The sequence below is a fragment of the Zea mays genome, chromosome 1 (genome assembly GCF_902167145.1).
Source record: "Zea mays cultivar B73 chromosome 1, Zm-B73-REFERENCE-NAM-5.0, whole genome shotgun sequence".
Taxonomy (NCBI): domain Eukaryota; kingdom Viridiplantae; phylum Streptophyta; class Magnoliopsida; order Poales; family Poaceae; genus Zea; species Zea mays.
Window position 1 is genome coordinate 304533395 of NC_050096.1, and position 8698 is coordinate 304542092.

The window sequence follows — 8698 nt, forward strand, 5'->3', positions numbered from 1 at the left end:
TAGAAGAAGTGATGATTCAGTAGCATTTAAGGGAGTATTAGAGGGTCAGCTATACTTAATTGATTTTAATAGAGCTGAACTCGATACTTGCTTAATTGCTAAGACTAATATGGGTTGGCTCTGGCATCGCCGACTAGCCCATGTTGGGATGAAGAATCTTCACAAGCTTCTAAAGAGAGAACACGTTTTGGGACTAACCAATGTTCATTTTGAGAAAGACAGGGTTTGTAGCGCATGTCAAGCAGGGAAGCAAGTTGGTACTCATCATCCACACAAGAACATCATGACGACCGACAGGCCGCTTGAGCTACTCCACATGGATTTATTCGGCCCGATCGCTTACATAAGCATCGACTGGAGTAAGTATTGTCTTGTAATTGTGGATGATTATTCTCGCTTCACTTGGGTATTCTTTTTGCAGGAAAAATCTTAGACCCAAGAGACCTTAAAGGGATTCTTGAGATAGGCTCAAAATGAGTTCGGATTAAGGATCAAGAAAATAAGAAGCGACAACGGGACGGAGTTCAAGAACTCACAAATAGAAGGCTTTCTTGAGGACGAGGTCATCAAGCATGAGTTCTCTTCTCCCTACACACCACAACAAAATGGTGTAGTGGAGAGGAAGAATAGAACTCTACTTGACATGGCAAGGACCATGCTTGATGAGTACAAGACTCCGGACCGGTTTTGGGCGGAAGCAATCAACACTGCTTGCTACTCCATCAACCGACTCTACCTTCACCGAATCCTCAAGAAGACACCATATGAACTCCTCACAGGTAAAAAGACCAATGTTTCATATTTTAGAGTCTTTGGTAGCAAATGTTTTATTCTTATTAAAAGAGGTAGAAAATCTAAATTTGCTCCTAAGGTTGTAGAAGGCTTTTTACTTGGTTATGACTCAAACACAAGGGCATATAGAGTCTTCAACAAATCCACTGGATTAGTTGAGGTTTCTTGTGACATTGTGTTTGATGAGACTAATGGCTCTCAAGTAGAGCAAGTTGATCTTGATGAGCTAGATGATGAAGAGGCTCCATAGAAGAAGATCAAGAAGATGAGCCACCTCAAGAGGAGGACAATGGTCAAGGGGGAGATGATAATGATCAAGAAAAAGAAGATGATCAAGAAGAACAGGGTCAAAGACCGCCACACCCAAGAGTCCACCAAGCGATACAAAGAGATCACCCCGTGAACTCCATCCTCGACGATATTCATAAGGGGGTAACCACTCGATCTCGTATCGCACATTTTTGTGAACATTACTCTTTTGTGTCTTCTATTTATCCATACAGGGTGGAAGATGCATTAAGAGATTCGGATTGGGTGTTGGGAATGCAAGAGGAACTCAACAACTTCACGAGGAATGAGGTATGGCATCTTGTTCCATGTCCTAACCAAAATGTTGTAGGAACCAAGTGGGTATTCCGCAACAAGCAAGATGAGCATGGTGTGGTGACAAGGAACAAAGCCCGACTTGTGGCCAAGGGATATTCACAAGTCAAAGGTTTGGATTTCGGTGAAACCTATGCACCCATAGCTAGGCTTGAATCAATTCGCATATTACTTTCCTATGCTACTTACCATGGCTTTAAGCTTTACCAAATGGACGTGAAAAGTGCCTTCCTCAATGGACCAATCAAGGAAGAGGTCTATGTTGAGCAACCTCCCAGCTTTGAAGATAGTGAGTACCCTAACCATGTGTATAAACTCTCAAATGCGATTTATGGGCTCAAGCAAGCCCCAAGAGCATGGTATGAATGCCTAAGAGATTTCCTTATTACTAATGGCTTCAAAGTCGGCAAAGCCGATCCTACTCTATTTACTAAAACTATTGCAAATGATTTGTTTGTGTGCCCAATTTATGTTGATGATATCATATTTGGGTCTACTAACAAATCTACTTGTGAAGAGTTTAGTAGGATAATGATTCAAAAATTTGAGATGTCTATGATGGGGGAGTTAAAGTATTTCCTAGGATTTCAAGTGAAGCAACTCCAAGAGGGCACCTTCATCAGCCAAACCAAGTACATTCAAGATATACTTACCAAGTTTGGAATGAAGGATGCCAAGCCCATCAAGACACCCATGGGAACCAATGGGCATCTCGACCTCGACACGGGAGGTAAATCCGTAGATCAAAAGGTATACTGGTCGATGATAGGATCTTTACTCTATTTATGTGCATCTCGACCGGATATTATGCTTTCCGTATGCATGTGTGCAAGGTTCCAAGCTGATCCTAAGGAAGTTCACCTTAGGGCCGTTAAAAGAATCTTGAGATATTTAGTTCAAACACCTAAGTTTGGTCTTTGGTACCCCAAGGGATCCACCTTTGATTTAATAGGTTATTCAGATGTTGATTGGGCAGGGTGTAAAATTGATAGGAAGAGCACATCAGGGACTTGTCAGTTTCTGGGAAGATCCCTCGTGTCTTGGGATTCAAAGAAACAAAACTAAGTAGCTCTTTCTACCGCCGAAGCCGAGTACATTGCCGCAGGCCATTGTTGCGCGCAATTTCTTTGGATGAGGCAAACCCTTAGGGACTATGGCCACAAATTGAGCAAAGTCTCTCTCCTATGTGATAATGAGAGTGCAATCCACATGGCGGATAATCTCGTTGAACACAGCCGCACTAAGCACATAGCCATTTGGTATCACTTTTTGAGGGATCACCAACAAAGGGGGATATCGAGATTGCTTATGTTAGCACCAAAGAACAATTAGCCGATATCTTTACCAAACCATTATGTTGGGGACTTGTTCTCAAATGCTATGAATCAAGAACAAGGCAACATAGAATGTTAACTATTAATGCCCTTCGTCCTTCAAAATATTATTTCCCTTAGGATATAATGATCTTCAGACGAAGGTCATAAAGTACATACCTTCGTACATCGAAGGTATGATGATAATATAAGGAAGCGCGTAAAATACAAAAGATAACATAGACAATCATATAGCATTATCAATTCATCTTCATTATATTATCATGAGAAAATAAAAACAATATTGAATTACATTTGGTACCTTTGACTTGATAGACAGCAAAGGTACGGGCGTGATGCAAAAGCAAATGCCAAGTCAGCGTGAACAGTACGGGAGCATTGTTCATCTATTTATAGGCACGGGACGCAGCCCATGTAAAATTACACTCATGCCCTTTACATTTGCTAATGACTCTATAGTGATCCATCGAGGTCTAAATAGCCTTTTCCCTTTTAAGTCGGTTCCCTTTTCTGCTATCATGCCAAAGCTCCCTTGCGCATAGCTTCGGCTCTGCACCAACCTTCGTATTCTTTGTGCTTCTCCTCACTGTGGTTCTGATCCGAGTCCGAAGATACCTATTCATGTATTACACTCCAGAAACATTGTTAAATCATGTTTTTGAGGACCTTCAGAAGACGAAGGCCCCCAACACATTAGATGAGAAAATCTTTACCAAACTTAGGAATGAGCTAAACATTCTTGATTCTCGGAACTTTGATTGATACTTTGCACACATAGCTCATTTATGTACCCTTGATCACATCTCTTTTATGTCTACGACTAATGTGTTTTCAAGTGTATTCTTATGCTAAGTCATATATTGAAAGGGAAATGGAGTCTTCGGCGAAGACAAGGCTTCCACTCTACTCTATCGATATTGTTTACCCTTCGCCGTCACTCCGCACCGCTCTCCACTTTGGTATTATCTTCACTCTTATTACTAGTACCAATAGGGAGAAAGTATAAGGGCTCTCAAAAGACTCCGTTTTTGGCGATTAATGCCAAAGGGGAGAAATATTAAGCCTAAAGCAAAAGGACCGCACCACCACCAATTTCAAAGTTTTTTAAAAAAGAAGTTTTCAATTGGCATCTTATGATGAAATTTTTTAATAGACATATTTCAAATTGGTATATAAAAATATTTGATCTTTTTCAATTGGTAAAATCCTCTTGAACACTAAGAGGAGAATTTCATCCAGGGGGAGTTTTGTTAAGTCAAAGGAAAAGCATTTGAAACAGAGGGAGAAAATTTAAAATCTCAAAAATGCTTCTCACAATCTTATTCATAAACCTTTGACTATTTGCAAAAAGACTTTGAAAAGATTTTCCAAAAGAATTTGCAAAAACAAAACAAGTGGTGCAAGCGTGGTCCAAAATGTTAAAAGAAAGAAATCAATTCATGCATATCTAATAAAAGTATAAATTGGTTTAATTCCAAGCAACCTTTGCACTTACCTTATGCAAACTAGTTCAACTCTACACTTATATATTTTCTTTGGTTTGCGTTTCCATCAATCACCAAAAAGGGGGAGATTGAAAGGGAAATAGGGTCAAACCTTTTTCCTAAATGATTTTGGTGCTCTAGATTATATGTTCTACAGGTGCTAAAGGTTCAACACAAACCAATAAAAAGATCTAAGTTAGGGTTCAAAAGAAAGGAGCAAAAGAAATCGAAGAGAACCCTGGTCTGGCGCACCGGACAGTGTCCGGTGCCCCAGGGACCGTATAGACTGAACTCTTCACCTTCGGGTTTCTAGAGAGCCGCTCCGCTATAATTCACCGGACTGTCCGGTGGGTCACCGGACTGTCCGGTGTGCCAGCGGAGCAACGGCTAAGAAGCGCAACGGTCGACTCCAACGGTCGCCTGCAACGTGAACAGTGCGTGGACAGTTCGCGCAGAGTCAGAGCAGCGCCAGAAGGCACACCGGACAGTGAACAGTGCCTGTCCGGTGTGGCACCGGACTGTCCAGTGGCCCAAGCTGTCAGAGCTCCAACGGTCGAAACCGTCAGAACCCTAACGGTTGGGTGACGTGGCTGGCGCGCCGGACAGTGTCCGGTGGCCCACCGGACTGTCCGGTGCGCCCATCGACAGACAGCCTCCCCAGCGGTTGGTTTGGTGGTTGGGGCTATAAATACCCCCAACCACCACCACTTCAAGCATCCAAGTTTTTCAGACATCTCATTCAATACAAGAGCTAGTGCAATCAATACAAGACACAATTCAAAAGAATCAAAGCCTCTCCAAGTCCCAAATACACTCCAAACACTTAGTGACTAGAGAGAGAGTTTTGCTCGTGTTCTTTGAGCTCTTGTTCTTGGATCGCTTTCTTCTTCTCATTCTTGTTCTTCAAACACTTGTAATCAAAGCAAGAGACACCAAGTTGTGGTGGTCCTTGTGAGGGGTCTAAGTGACTCGTTTGATTAAGGAGAAAGCTCACTCGGTCTAGGTGACCGTTTGAGAGAGAGAAAGGGTTGAAAGAGACCCGATCTTTGTGACCACCTCAACGGGGAGTAGATCTTCAAGAACCGAACCTCGGTAAAACAAATCACCGTGTCACTCGATTTATTTCTTGGTTGATTTGTTTTCGCCCTCTCTTTCGGACTTCGATTTTATTCTAACGCTAACCCCGACTTATAGTTGTGCTTAAGTTTGTAAATTTCAGTTTCCGCCTATTCACCCCCCTCTAGGCGAATTTCACTTAGTATCTCCAGTCAAACCTAAAGGTGGGGTATCTAGATGTGAAAGGTCCTTTGATATTGTGGAAAAAGTTGTGTGAGTGCTTCGATTCACAAAAGTATGTGATGTTTCCACAACCACAATAGGAATGGGCTACTCTCTGCTTCCTCAACTTCAACTTGGTGAAGGCTTACAACATTGTCATCCACCACGTTACCTCAGCCACACTTCTATGATCAGATAGTCACAACCCTATAGATGATCGAGAAAACTCTCTAGACCTTTCACCCTCAAATATGGTGCTCCAGTAACACTACCGCAATAATAAGTGTACGAAGTACTGCGACCTTGTCAACATGTTGCTTGGTACTGAGGATCAAAGCAAGCTCACGATGAAGAACTACTAGAAGTGTCACGTTGGTGATGCACCCATTCCTGAAGTGTACACCAACTTCCAGTCTCGAAGGAGGTAAGGCCCCTCCACATGAAGGGTTCATGGGAGCACCAATAATCAAGGCTTAGAGAGGAAATATTTTAAAAAGCTACCTCATTATTGGATCAGTAGTAATAGTACTATGGTTATGAAAATAAAAAAAGGTAAAGGCAAAGTCAACACCAAAAGAGTGATACAAGTGTCTCCGAGCATGTTGACAAAGATTATTTTAGATGTAGCCATGTAGGTACCAATAGCACTGCTCTCATCAATATACCATTAAGAAACACTTGTTTAACATGTATTAAGAGTGGAAGAAATGCCAAAACTCAGAGGCACTTGTAGACCCTAAGACTAGAAAGCCCCTTCCTAAGACACCTAAGGTTCCTGAACAATATGGTCATAGTGCCATGGATGTTGATGACACCACTGATAGCGATGTCCTATTAGACTAATGATTTCAACTTTGATAATGATGATCTCCTGAAATAGATAAAGTTATTAGTCATCAACTCCATATTTGTTTTCTTGATTAATATTTTAATTCTAGAAGAACATTTATTTGGGCGTAATGTAAAAAATGTCTCTGTTGAGTATGCTTGATTTGGGTAATTAAGATTGTTTGTTGTGTGATTTCATTATGCCTCTATATGGTTTAATTATGCTTGTTCTATTATATAATATCATCCTTGAAAGTCATCTAGAGAGAGGTGAATAGGCGAAACCTAAAATTCTTACTCAAGTAAAAAAACTTGATCCGAATAATATATATTTTAACTATTGGAACAAGTATGTCGGGATAAAATTAAAGTTGAATACTTGCTTATGTTGCTAATAAGCTTTAGTGCAGAATATATGTTAGCAACAAAATAGAATATTAATGAAGAGCAAAGTAAGTATAAACTTAGAAGAGGAAAATGCAGATCTAAATGGGATAGCGAAAGCATAAGATACACAATGATTTGTTTATCGAAGTTTAGTTTTGCAAAGAAACATACGTCTTAGTTGAGGAATTCACAAAGAACCAGGTCTCCTTCAACCTTTCCTCACTCAAGCCGACTACAACAAATTACCCAAAGTTTACCCATATGCATTGTTTTGCACTGTAGACTGCACTGTTCACAGAGTGGAGTTTGAATATAGGTATGGGGATGGGTAAGCTGTTGGAGATAGTCTCAAGTGAATACCAAGATCAATCTTAGCCTTATCTTTCTTAATTTGGTGAGATAGATGTCTCTCAAGGCTCTCCACACAAAGTTAGAGGCCCTTACTCGCTTTACAACACTTGGGAGCATTTCACGCACAAATATATCTTTTCTCCACACTTTGCACTCAGCTCAATCACAACATAAGTGTTCACTTAGCTCTTTTACACTTTCTAGCTCTCACAAAGATGTTTATGCTAAGCACGTAACTATTTCAGAGCACTTGGATGACTTGGATGGCTAGAAGATGATCCTCTAACTTGTGACTTATGTTTCTTGGCTCTTGGATGGAGTTGAAGGCAATTGAGGGGGTATATATAGGTTCCACACTTGAAACTAGTTGTTTGAACCCCACTCGACATTCTGTGTTTTCACCGGATATGTCCGATGGTACACTGGATAGGTCTAATGGTGCACCAAACAGGTCCGATGCACTATGCAATTAGTGACCATTGGATAAAGTTGTCAAATCGCTAGTATGACACAATGCACCAAATATGTTTGATGCGCCACCGGATACACCATGTTAGGTAGACGTTGGAACTTCCTATTAGTTGACCGTTGGTTTAATGTACATCTGGTGTTCCACTAGATATGTCAGGTACTTTCATCTTGTCTTGCTCCAAAATACAGGTTGTTGGGGTGCCAATACCACATATATAAAGGATTAGAATCTCACTTCTACCAAACAACAATATCATCATGGAGGACCAAGCCACCATGATGTGACCTATTGGGATCGTTAGAGTGGCATGAGCTACAATGTGCCATTGTTGATGGTAGGTGATTGTGAGCGTATGACCAAATCATGCGCCTCAACACAATTATGGTTGTAGGTTCTTCAAGTGTCCAGACCTCGACGAAGACTTCATGGTCACGACATCTCAATTATGTATTCCTCATTCTCATTTTACCATGATATGTGACACCTACTTCTCAACTCATAAGCTTGCAAGGTCATCAAATAGGTGGATCGTGTCGCGCCTCCATGGCCACAAAGATATACAAGGGCCAATACTTATGTCAAGATGGATCATCGACCTAATGTGGAATGACAAACGCGACAAGAGAAAGAGCATAGTGTTATTGTGGATCAAATCCATCTGAATAAGAAGAAAGGTGATCAATAAAAGAGGCAAAAGCAACTAGTGATACATGAGGCAACTATGAAACGTCTAGTGGCTCGTGAAGCACCCCTCAAGTCCAAAAGTGACATTAAGATTGGTGCGACGGAACCCTCTTTGGACAGCGAGAGAAAAAGGGAATATCAGTGCCCACACCTAGTAGGCGAAATGTAATAGACTCAACATATTAAATTCCACAAGACATGTTAGGATTAGTGGTGGTCCTCTAGACCTTAACAACAGAGTTAGACACATGTTATTGCAGATTGTGTTTTGGTTAAATTACCTAAGATATGCTACGCGATGAGGATTTGTATCTTAGCAATATAGAGATTCACATATGCTATTAGTTTCTTTATTGTTATAGGTCATGGTACCATGTAGCACTATGTTAACATGATGCATTTGTTGTTTCAAAACTCTTCTTTAGGCTCAGCTTTGTTTTAAAACTTTTCTTAGGCTCGTCTTTTCCTACATTAGTTCCTTTGCA